The 12,556-nt window shown below is 43.8% G+C and overlaps 1 long non-coding RNA gene across 1 annotated transcript; it reads left to right on the forward strand.

The window, feature by feature from the left end:
• Nucleotides 1–3,323: 3,323 nt before the first annotated feature.
• Nucleotides 3,324–11,332, forward strand: LOC101414137 (uncharacterized). The gene is made up of 4 exons (XR_188532.5): nt 3,324–3,470; nt 9,079–9,591; nt 9,871–10,071; nt 10,823–11,332. It is a non-coding gene; the product is annotated as an uncharacterized lncRNA (long non-coding RNA).
• Nucleotides 11,333–12,556: the final 1,224 nt, after the last annotated feature.

Genomic DNA, 12,556 nt, shown 5'->3' on the forward strand with positions numbered 1-12,556 from the left:
CCCCGCATAGGGGAGCCCCACGCGCAAGGAGTGCCTCCCGTAAGGAGAGCAGCCCAGCGCGAAAAGAAAGTGCAGCCTGCCCGGGAATGGCGCTGCCCACACTTCCCATGCCGCTGATGACAACAGAAGCGGACAAAGAAACAAGACGCAGCAAATAGACACAAAGAGCAGACAACCAGGGGAGGGGGGGAATTAAATAAATACATAAATCTTTAAAACAAACAAACAAAACCAGCTGGTAGATCTTTAGAGCTGTATACTTCTCCCCACTCTCTTGCTTTTAATTACACCATTGTATATGGTATTTATATACAATTAGATATGATCTTTACAAACTACAAAGAGAGTTTATGAAATAATGAAAAGAATTTTCCTATGTCAAAATCTACAGATACTTATCATGCAATACTTATGCCTGTTGAGAAAGATTTCCATGTATTTTTATTTTTAAAGATTTATTTCTCTCCCCTCCCCAACTGGTTGTCTGTTCTCTGTGTCTATTTGCTATGTCTTGTTGTTCACTTCTGTTGTTGTCAGCGGCACAGGAATCTGTGTTTCTTTTTGTTGCGTCATCTTATGTCAGTTCTCCGTGTGTGCGGCGCCATTCCTGGGCAGGCTGCACTTTGTTTCGTGCTGGGCAGCTCTCCTTCCGGGGCGTATTCCTTGCACGTGGGGCTCCCCTACACGGGGGACACCCCTGCGTAGCAGGGCACTCCTTGCGCGCATCAGCAGTGTGTGTGGGCCAGCTCCACATGGGTCAAGGAGGCCTGGGGTTTGAACTGCGGACCTCCCATGTGGTAGACGGATGCCCTAACCACTGGGCCAAGTCCTCTGCCCCCTATATTTTGTTTTTTTTTGGTTCAGTGAGCTATAGTTCAGTATTCTGCAGAAACACTTAAAGTTTCATGTTTTTTTAAATATTGTTATGACTAGTTGAAAGTGCTACCTGTTACACCTAAAGATTTCAAGTCCACAAATGACTGGTTTCCTTACTGTTGAGCGGTAACTAGATAAAGGAAATGTGTGCTGTATTGCATCAAGTACAGAATCTACATAAAAATATTTGAGAGCCTGGCTCCTGAAACCACTATAGAAGGGTTAATTGCACCTGCAATTCTTGTAATTACCTTTAGGAAGAAACCAAATGTAAAAGGGAGGACAGCAAAAGGAGTATTTCTTTTTTCATTTTTCCATTTCAATAATGTAGAAACATGGAGAAATGCAGGCCACATTTCCAGTATAGACCTACAGGTGACACATTAAAGGCAGTGTTTGTGCCAGAGCAGAAATTCTGTGGTTTTAACAATCTCATATCTGAGAGATTTGTAAGTAAACCAAAAATTGCAGAGATGGGGCCTGGATCAATGTACTGAAAGGAAATAAAAATGTTTCTAGAATCTTTTTGAATTTTCAAAGACTTCTTACATGAATCATCTCGTTTTACTGTAAGGATCTGTGCAGCAGACAGAATAGGTATAAGGCTCACCATCTAACAAAGGAAGAAACTGAGTCAAAGTCCTTTTGCCAACATTCCACAGCTAATGAATAACAGGTAGCACGAGTCATCTGAACGTTGATCAAACATTTTGCAAACAGCTACACTAGTTCCTCAATGTTGGCACTGCCCTGACCAATGAAGCTTTCTGCAGATGATTCAGTCTAAAACTTCTCTTTGGGCCAAATTAGTAATAGAAAAGATGTTGTTGTAATTTTGTTTATTGCTTAAGTGGCTGTCAGGGATCATATGTAGACAATGAACAGAAAAAAAAATCACCTACAAGCCCATATGACACTTGCAAGGTGTTAAGGACAGCTTTCATTATCCATTCAACAAACAGTTCTTGAGCAAACATCCCCTGCTGGTTGCTGCATCTGATGTTAGGAATCTGAGGGTAAACAAAACCAAACAGGAATTGTGGTCACAGTTAAAAATCCAGTGTGTAGGGACTGGAATGGGTGTGTGTGTACACCTTTTTTAAAACTTTAAAATTTTATTATTACAAACTTTGAGGAACTCTAAAAAGGTAAAGAAGATGATATTACACAAGGAGGAAGAGAGCCTGATCTAACCTGGTACTCTGGGGAAACAGTAAGCTTGGAGGGAGCCATGGAAGTGCTGAGACCTAAAGGACGAGCACGAACTCCAGGCCTGGAGTTGGGGAGCAGGCGGAGGACGAGAGAGGGCAGGGCTGTTAGGCACGAGGTACAGACTGTGTAAAGAACCTGAAATAGAGTGGGGAGAAGTAGAGCACATCCTAAAAACCGTCCAAGTTGTTTCTGGCGGCCATTCACTTCGCCTCCCTTTGTCTTTAACTTACTTCACTGAGTTTCTCTGTCTACCGCTCCACCGAGACCGCTCCGATTTCCAGTGACAGCCACGATGCCAACCTGAGACTACCCGCCCCCCCTGCTCTGGAGCAGATGCTGTGGGGGCCCCTGGCCCCCAAGCCCTCACGACACAGCCCCTGTAGGGCAAGCACGTGACTCTCCAGGCAGTGGGCAGTCAGCACCCCTGGCAGGGCCCTCAGCCCAAGACTTCAGGTCCGTTGCCGCCCTGCTTCGACTCCCGCACACCCCGAATCCCGCCTGAAAACTTCAGGGGCCGTGGGCCTGGGCTGCCTCTCGGAGCCTCAGCACCCCTGGGATAAGTCCACATGATTCCACTCGTGTTTATGAGGGACGGGGATCGAATGGTGCAGACGAGCTAGAAAACACCGGGCCACGTGGTGCAGCTCGCGGCCAGGGAAAGGGTCTAGTTAGTCCCGGGAAATGAACCCCGTCCCGCCCCCAGCCCTCAACCCCGTCCCACTCCGGGACGCGCCTCGGACAGATCAGGGCCCCATCGTGATGGACCCGCCTGTTGATTCGGGTAGCGCGTCTCGGGGTCACACAGGGTCGGGGTCACACAGTCGCCCTTTCTGTGCAACTGTGGGATCCATAGTGCGCACGCGGGCGGCCTCTCGCCCAGGCCTCGGTCGGGTTCCCGACATCTTTAAAGATCTCAGGCCGCTGCATGGACTCGGCAGGTTCCTCGTTCTTAGCGCGTCTCCTCTCCTCAGATAGTTAAAGAAGACATGGGGCAAAGAACTTCAAGGTCACGCCGCCTCGCCAACTCCGGGAGCCGCGCACACGGCGCTCGACCGTGAGCTCCAGCGCGGCGTCGACAGCGTGGTGGGAACGACTGCGCACGCGTAGACCAGGGTGAGAGGGCGACCCGGATAGGAGGCGGGGCCGGACTGGGAAGGGTGGGTGAGGGCGGGGTCGAGAAACAGGTTGAGGGCGGGGAGGGGCGGGGAGGGGCGCGCCCAGCCAGGAGAGGGGCGGTTGGGCGGGGCGGTTGGGCGGCCGTTGGCTGGCAGGTGGACAACCGTTGAAGGGCTGAAGGCGTCCTCGGCCTTGGGCCGGCCTCGGCCAGATCCAGACTGTGCCCGGCGACGTCGAGCCGAAACCCGCGGCCGCTCTGCGCCGAGGTGAGCGTCTGCTCAGACGTGGGTGTTCCGCAAAGTGAGAGGCGGGCGACGCGGGAAGCGACGGCCCCGCGGAGCCCTGGAGGCGGGCGCGGAGGAGCCGGGGCTGCAGGGGACGCGGCCGGGGGGCGGCAGCGGGGCCAGGCGGGCGCTTTTCGCCTTTGCGGGTGGCGGGAGCCTCTCTTGCCCTCTGGCTTCAGGGTCTGGCCGCACGGAGCGTGCCCGATGCCGGGAGGCCGACGCAGACGGGACGTGAGGGCCCCTGGCAGCCATTGCCAGGGAGCCGGGCCCTGGAGGGCAAAGAGCGTGGCCCTGGAAATGAGAAGCTGCTGGGTGGGGGGTGTGGGGGCGGTCGTGTAAAATTTCGCTAAGTCTGAGTTTCCTCATTTCTAAAATAGTGAAAAGACCTGACTTTCCCTGCCACCTCATAAAATGGTGGTGAAGACTGAATTTGATGGTAGCATCTGAAAGTGTTTGGCACCCAGACGATGCTAGTAGTTTTTACTCTCATCCCGGCACTGTTAAAGGGCTTTCCATTTGCAGTCCCATTTAATCCTCATATCGACTCTGGGGTAGATGTTACATGATCTTCATTTTACAGGTGAAGACACTGTGCACAAGAGAATTTAAGTAACTTGCCCCAGGTCCCACGGCTGGGCAGGGGCAGAAGCGAGAACGGAACGCACACAGCTGCCTCCAGAGCCCGTTTGCTTATCACGGCGCTGCAGAATCCAAATCCAGTGTTTCTTTTGTTCTTAGTATGTTGAAAAGCCAGCTCCTAATTTGGGCAAGATTTTGAACTGTAATTCTTTTAAATTCACAGTGAGATTTGCTTATTGTCAACGACACCACCAACAGTCTTGTATTATAGCTTAATTTCTCTGAGCCTTAAATAATCTTTTTATCTCAAAGAGAATCCTAGCAACATGTAAATATCCCTGGAGGTGGTCAAAGAAGAAAGGGCAAGTGCTTAATAACATACACACAGATGAAAACTTGACCCAAATAAAAAGAAACAGGGAGGAGGGTTGTGTGAAGAAGCTGTTTTACAATTTGTTTTCCACCACCACTTCTCAAATTATCTATGGTGAAGGGCCAGTTTTTTTAAATTTCCTATCCATGGTGGACTGATTATTTGTAAAATACAATAGTGGTTTTCTGGAAGAATGAAATGAAAAAACAGACATCATAATATTATAAACCCAAATTTTATTATTAAATACAATACACTGAAACCACATTTTAATAACTAATGTTTAATAACATTAGAATAAATAATAATATGGGAAAAAATTTAAATCAGGATACATTTCTTGAAAGTATAGACAATCCCTGTTATACTTGTAACATTTGCTACATTCTACAGATGAGCACACTTTTGTTAATTTATCTAAAATGCTTTGGCTTGATGACAGTGCTACTTGCAGGGGATAGTATATTTAAAAGCTTACGTTTTGTTTTTTGGTTTTTTAAACTCAAATTAGAGAAACTAGTCTCAAAAGGTATGTTGATTGTAATATAAGAGATGTTAAAGCAGATTCCTCAAGTTCAAGATACTAATTTTTAACTTTGAATCCAAAGCGAAACAAATGATGCTGTACTTTCAAAGTTAATTTTCAATCCATCAGTAGCCAGTTTCAACAATTTATTCTGTGAAGTTACAGTTACCTTTTCTCAAAATTATCTGGTGATGAAAGACAGAGTCATGATTTCCTACTGTGGCTCTTCTATTAATAGAAAATAACCTTTAATACATTGTCACATCTACAAAGATAACTTTTCACAGATGTCCAATATGAAGAGCATCACTTCATTGATGGTCATTGTTAAATCAGGAGCACATGAAAAATCTGTAGAAACATTATTCTTCCAGTCTTCTAACCTTGTTTTTGCCCTCAGATCATATTTTCTGTTGCAAAAGGTGCTGCCATGCTTCCTTGCATGGAGGTTTAAAATACATTTTAAAAATATTGATAACAGCAAGCAAATAAGCCAGACTGACAGTCCAGTTCACTTTTTAGAGTTAGGCCCAACGTAATTTATTTGGTAGAAGGCCTAACAATTTGTTCTGTGGTTCAGACATTGATAGAACTTTTCTGCTGCATAACAATCCCAACTCAGCCTGCAGTAAGAGTTGTTTATGATCACCATATCATTATAAAAGGAATTGTATTGGTCAGCCAAAAGGGTGCTAATGCAAAATACCAGAAATTGTTTGGTTTTTATAAAGGGTATTTATTTGGGGTAGGAGCTTACAGATACCAGGCCAGAACGAATAAATTACTCCCCTCACCAAAGTCTATTTTCACGTGCTGGAGCAAGATGGCTGCCGACGTCTGCGAGGGTTCAGGCTTCCCGGGTTCCTCTGGGCTCAGCTCTTCTTTTTTTCTCTACAAGGTCAGCTGTAGACTATGAGGCTCCCTAGGCTTTACCTCTCTCCACAAGGTCAGCTGTAGACTAGCAGGTGAACGGCTCTGTCTCTCTCCCTGGGGCTCCAGCTTTAAGGCTTCAGCATCAAACTCCAACATCAAAACTCCAACATGAAAAGCCTTCAACTCTGTTATTTGCCATGTCTTTTATCTGTGAGTCCCCACCCACCAAGGGGTGGAGACTCAACACCCTAATGTTGTGACCCAATCAAAGCTCTAATCATAACTTAATCATGCCCAGGTACAGATCAGATTATAAACATAATCCAATATCTATTTTGGAATTCATAACTATATCAAACTGCTACAGGAATCACCTCAAATTTGCTCCTTTAGGCTTGGCTGCATCACTAAGTACACTTTGTAGTTTAGGCGACGTGTATCATAGCAAGGTTTTTCTCAAAACAGGAACTGTGCATGGATTACACTCAGTTGCAAGCTTCTCAATTTGGGTAACTCTTCCAAAATGTTTTTCTCACACTGCAGTCATGCCATCAGAAAACACTTACTTAAAATTTAAACTCAAATTTGTTGACAGTGTAATCCTACTTTTATTCAGTTCAGAGCTAGTTGTGTTCGTCAGCATTAAAACTGTGAGAATAATTTCTATCACTTTATCATGTTCAAATTATATAATGCTAAATTGTCATTTTAGCAATATGTGTGCATTAGTCAAGTGGCAGTGGGAAAATCCTTAGCTTGCTTTATTATGTGATCTAATCTTATATCGCATCAGTCAGCTCCTGAATATGTCAGATTGGAAAGTGGTACTAGAGCTCTTTTTTTCCGACAGTTTACCCAATGTTTCTAATCAAGTATCTTTCCAATGCACACTTTTGCACCTGTTTTGACTTTTTGTTTTTAGTTTTAGCAACCTGAAGAGCAATTCGGTTCAAAGCCCCCAGAAGCTTTAATGTTTATATATGAAATATTGAGCATGTTACTGTCAAACTTTTAATTCTCTCAAAGAATTCTTTTTGTTTTGTATTTGGCAAGTATATATCATTTAAGCTTTGATGGTTTAATAGTTTCATTAGTCATTCTCTTTTAATAAGTAATACAAGGTTTTGGCACTTTGCCATAGAGATTTGCATGCTTGATGAAGCTATGACTACCCCTCCCCCGAAAATAAATAAATTTATAAATGCTTAAGGTCTTAATTCTCACCCTGCCTGCATGCGAGCTCCTTCTCTACTTTAATGAGACAAGTTCACGGATTATGTGCTTGGACTTCAGGGAAATGTCAGATTGTTACATACATTTCTAAATACTCCCTCCCGTTTTTCTGCTTATCTTGTCTTGGGCGAGTAACACTTTCTTAACTGGCACCAGATAGCGACCACTCTGAAGAGCACACACTCCTGCTCAGGGACCGGGTGCCTCCGCGGCTGGAGATGGAAGGTCCAGCCTGCCTCAGCTCTGCGCTGGCTTGTCCCAGCTGATGGCATTTGTCTCCTTTCAGAGCATCACATGGTCTTACCCATGCAGGAGCCGAGGCTCTGGGGACGAAGTGTTGGCTTGTGGTGAAGGAGCTGGATCCAGAGGGACACTTAGACCCAGGCCTCCGGAGGCCCATAGACAGAAGCGGAAATGCTCAGGCGCCATCCGCCCCACAGCCTTGCCAGGAGCCAGAGGGTTCTACCCTTGATTTGGGACTGCCCTTGTGTTTTTTAGTCTATGAAGCCTACACAGTCCCATCAGATGTAAAAATCACTCTCGAGTTTCAAACCTCCTTAGTGAATGGTGTTCTCCTGGGGATCAGCAGTGGCAAGGTGGACACCATGGGATTGGAGATTGTAGGTGCTTAATTTTTTTTTTTCCTTCTCCCACTGGAAATACCTAGCATCTCTCCCAGGTTTGCAGTCTTATGGAGGAGAGAGGGGGGATATAATCTGTATTAAAGAACTGACCAGTAAACACCTTTTCCTTATTTTGACAGTACAAAGGCAATATCCCCTGCTCTTGCCTTGGCAGCCCAGATCCTGGCTGGGTGGAGGTAGAATCTCCCAAGTTCCCCTCTTAGCAGAGCAGGCTCTCCAGAGTTCATGGTAGTGAACACCTTTCCAAAAAATCAGTATTCAGCAAAGGAGAATGTGTGAAATAGACTAGACAAGAATGTGAGCTCTGCCCGGGTTTGGGGTGCCAGTCCTCCCAGAGGGAAGGGAGTAAGTTTCTCTTACTTGCTTTAAACAGTGCCCTGGAAGACAATCAGTAAGTCTAGGAGGTCTCCAGACACAGAAGTGACCTTTAAAAAATTTTTTTTTTCCTACAACAACTTCATTTCCTTTTGAGTATCACCAGATCAATCTGTTAAGACCTGCCCTTCATCTGATAGCATTAGGGGCTTTCAGAGTTAGAGCTGCACACAAGGCCTCTCATGAAAAATCCTTTGCAAATGAAAATCCATTTCTGTCATGTGTAGCCTTTCAACACAGGGTAGAATGGCCTGCATTTAGATTTACCAGCCTAATAGCAGGAGGCCTGAACTCAGATGTTTCTTTTTCAGGGGATTTTTTTTTTTTTCCTTTCCTTTCCCAAAGCTTACAACCTTGTATTTCTTTTATAAAAAAAGCACAACATGCATACTAAATAAAAAAGGAAAATAATTTATATGACTATGCCTTTCTGAAATCAGATAGAATATGAATGGGACATTGTCTACCAGACATAAAATATCCACAAGAGAGATGATATATCTAGTTCAGTGGTTCTCAACCAGGGGCAATTTCCCTACCCCTACCCGACCCCAGGGAATATCTGGCAATGTCTGGAGACATTTTTGGTTGTCACAGTGTAGGGGAAGGGTGTGGAATGCTACTGACATCTAGTGGGTAGAGGCATCCTACAATGCACTGAAAAACCTCTCAACAAAGCATTTTCTGGCCCCAAATGTTAATGGTGGTAAGGTCAAAGAACCCTTATTTCATTGCATCTTTAAGTTTTCTCCTAAGGAAAATATTATTTGACTTTATGGAAATTGATCATCCCTGATATTTATTTTAGCTGTTCTATATTCACCAAAATTAATTTTACAACTTTTCCCATTTCATGGATAAAGTATATTGGCAAACTATACATTAAGAAAAGGAAATGATTGCATAGAATTACCAATTTGAGTATGTGCATTCACCTTAACTCATTTTTAAAGAAGTAGATGGTAATATTTGTCCTGCAATTTTCAGGGGGAACCTTCTGTTAAAGAAGACTGCTTAGGGGGCATCAAGCCATGTTTTAATGAAGAAGGCATGAGTATACCAGAGAAATCCGGTCGGAACTTATAGAAAAGTTCTTGACAATTGGCAAGTCTTTGGATGTGGTGACCTCACTCGCTTTCAGATGGCCCTAGCTTCAGTCTCATATATTTTATCCTCATATTGCTCCTCAGTCACAGCAGAACCTTCCTTCAGTTTCATGTTTCCTGAAGAGCTCTTCAAGGAGCACCAAAGTCTGAGGAGCTGCTGCTTTCACAGATAGTATTACTTCATCAGCAGACCAACATGAAGGTCCTTTTGCAGAGCCATTTTCAGTGCACTGAAGTCAGATCCAGTTGCTGAACTTGATGCGTCAATTTTCCTCTCCATTTGGGAATTTTATCAACTTCATATATTTTTGGTAAAGATCGATAGCTGTTTGTTCAGAACTCGTGATGAGCTTGATGTAACTGACACAGGCTGAAAAGAATCCCTATAGTTGAGGTAAGAATTGATGGAACTTTTATAGGAAGGGCATCAAGAATGAGTTTGCTGAATATAGTAGCGAGTCCTTGGGTTTTTTGGAAGACCTTTGCTCTTCAAGCATGTCATTTCCTTGTAAGACTGTTTCTCCTTTGGGCACATGTAACCCTATCCTGGAATTCTTGGTGGGGAGAGGAGTAGCATAAAGTGGAGGATCTTTAGAACATGGTTTTAGTATTTGTTTCCTGGTATATCTTCTTTTGCTGATTTTTTTTTTTTTTGTCCTTTTATCTTGAGAAGTTGCCATTCACTGAAGAGAGATGGACAACATGTTTTTACCCATTAGAGGAGGCAGCTACCACGTCTCCTCGATGGAAGAATCCACACACAGTCCAGTTTGGAGGGCACTAGCCACAAAAGTCTGCATGGCGTGCCAGAGCACCTCCTCCATGGGTCCAGGCCAGTGAGCTTGGGCAGCTGCGGGGCTCTTTTCTGAGCCAGGTAAGCACAAAGTTACCCTCTGCATTTACAAGGGCACAGACTGCAGGCATCCCTGCAGTAGCTGGCTGGCAGTGCCATCCCCATCCTTACCAAATGGAATGCCAGGGTCTCTGTCCAGATTTTCACACAAATTACACAAGTAGGAAAACACAAAACAGACTTCCCTGATTTGGGGCCTTTTTTTTCTCACATTGAGCTTTTTAGTATGACTGCTGATTTTTGTCAGGGAAACATTTTTAGAAGCCCCTCCTTCCTGGGGGCTGAAGGCTGTAAATTGAAGGCAACCTGATTTCTTGATGTGCTGTACCAGTGGTATTGGAATACTTTTCTGTGGAGACTGCATTGAACACTGAGTCACTTTGGAAATAGGAGATGGTGTTTTTGCTGTACTATCTGTGATGGAAGCATTCCTGATGATTGTTAGACATCGATCTGTCAAGCTAAACTTCTCAAGTAGGAAAATACCTCAAGAATTGTACTTGTAGAAATAATCAAAAGCACCTCTCCAGCCAGTGAATGTCATAGAAACTTTATCTCCTTTAACATTTTCAGGAGTTTCAGGGCAGATAAGGGTTCTTTCTATTGCTTCAAGTTTCATTTGGTCATTCCTTCTTAGAGAATATCATAGAGGTGATTTCAGATCCATTTAGAGTTCATAAAGAGGAATGCACATTGGCCAAGATAACACATTCATCTGGAATCCCAGTGAAGGCTAGAGTAAACCATTCTTTCTTTTCCCATGTTTCAACAGGCCGTGTGTCCAGGAAATCTACAAGCCTCCTAAAGTCATTTCTGTTGTCACTACCATCCAGTCATAGCTGTAATCTGGCAAATGTAATCCCAATACCTGTAGCCATACACACTGAAGAAAGGCTGTGAAGATAGCATGCTTTCCTTTCAAACCAACTTTGACTCTCTGTAACATTGTGAAAGGAGCACATAAAAATCCAGGCTCTTTACAGTAATTATCCCAATGGAAATTGTCATTTTACACAGAAAATATATTTAGTAAGACTGTCCTTCTTGAAATTCTACAAATCCTATTATTTTCCCTATGATAATCCTTTCTGGTGTTCTTTACTCAGATAACACAATGGGCCGAGCAGGGTTCTTTCCCCAGGATCCAGTCAGCGCTGGGATTCAGGTCACTGCCACTATATTTTAAAGGCCAAGCAGGGAGCCCAGTCCTACTTTTTTTTTTTTTTAACACCTTTATTGAAGTATAATTGACATACAATAAACTTCACATATTTGAAGTGTACAGTGTGATGAGTTTTGATATTTGGATGCACCCCTGCAACTATCACCATATGCAATGTACATATCCACCACCACAATAGTTTCCTTATGCCCTTCCATGAGAAGACAAAATAGTAAGAAAGGTACCTACCCTCTTAGCAAGTCTGCTGTAATCCAAAACAAGGTAAAGAAATTATAAGAAAATTATAGATGAATTTTGCTTATGGGCCCAGATGTGAAAATTCTCAATAAAATCCTGGTAAATTGGATTCATCAGTTACGGTAAAAACAAATGACCAGCTACCTAATATCATAGACTCTTCCTTTTATTCCCAAATATGTTATATTTTTCACTCTGTCTTTGTTTGTCTTTCCAGTGTTTCTCCCAGTTTCCTTTCAGGTTTAACTTGGTTGATATTCTCATTTTTTCCTTGAAGTACAAGCAGGTTAGGTGTTTTCTAATAAGCTCCTAAAGGGGAAATGTGTCCTGGGTGAAAAAAAGATGCTAGTGGGTAGCAATCACCCACATTTCAAAATGATGAAGAGCAGAGCAATGAAAGAAAGGAGTCCTATTTATTGAATTAGTTTTCTTAGATCCCTCTATATTTCAACCCCTTGAGTAGGCCAATGAAATACCACAGGAGGGCCAGGTTAAGTTCATTTTGTGTCCAAGCTCCAGAAAATACAGTCTCCTTCTTTGGCCTGGAAGGTAAGGGACCAGCAAATAGCTGTTACATAGTATTGATTTTCCTGTTTGGTCTGTATATGCAGCTGTCTCTGAAATGAGTCATGATATTTAGGAACGATGCACACAGAATTGAATGCCGAGCATGCATTTACCAAGATATGTTTACCAAGTAAGGACTAACTTAGCACCTGACCTGGATGGTGAGGTGGAGATGGAGAATATGCTGTAACAAATTGCTAGGATCAGGACACATATATATATTTACAGTTTGAAACAGTAAAAGGGCTAAATTGTGGTACAATGGGGTAGAAAAGTCTGGAAAGGCTTTAAGAAAGTATGTAGGCTTTGCAGAATACGTAATGGCAGCATTTGTGGGACACAGCCCAATTTTACAAAACGCTTTCACACACACTGGCAGTGGGATGGGTGGGGATAGGCGTGGGGTGGGAACACGGAAGATGGATCTAAACTGCCGAGCTGAGGGACCCTGTTGTGGAGTGATTGGAGGGAAAAGCAGGCAAAGTAGGTCGGGCCTCCTCACGGAAGCCCAGCAACATT

Source organism: Dasypus novemcinctus, chromosome 16, assembly GCF_030445035.2.
Source record: "Dasypus novemcinctus isolate mDasNov1 chromosome 16, mDasNov1.1.hap2, whole genome shotgun sequence".
NCBI classification, from domain to species: domain Eukaryota; kingdom Metazoa; phylum Chordata; class Mammalia; order Cingulata; family Dasypodidae; genus Dasypus; species Dasypus novemcinctus.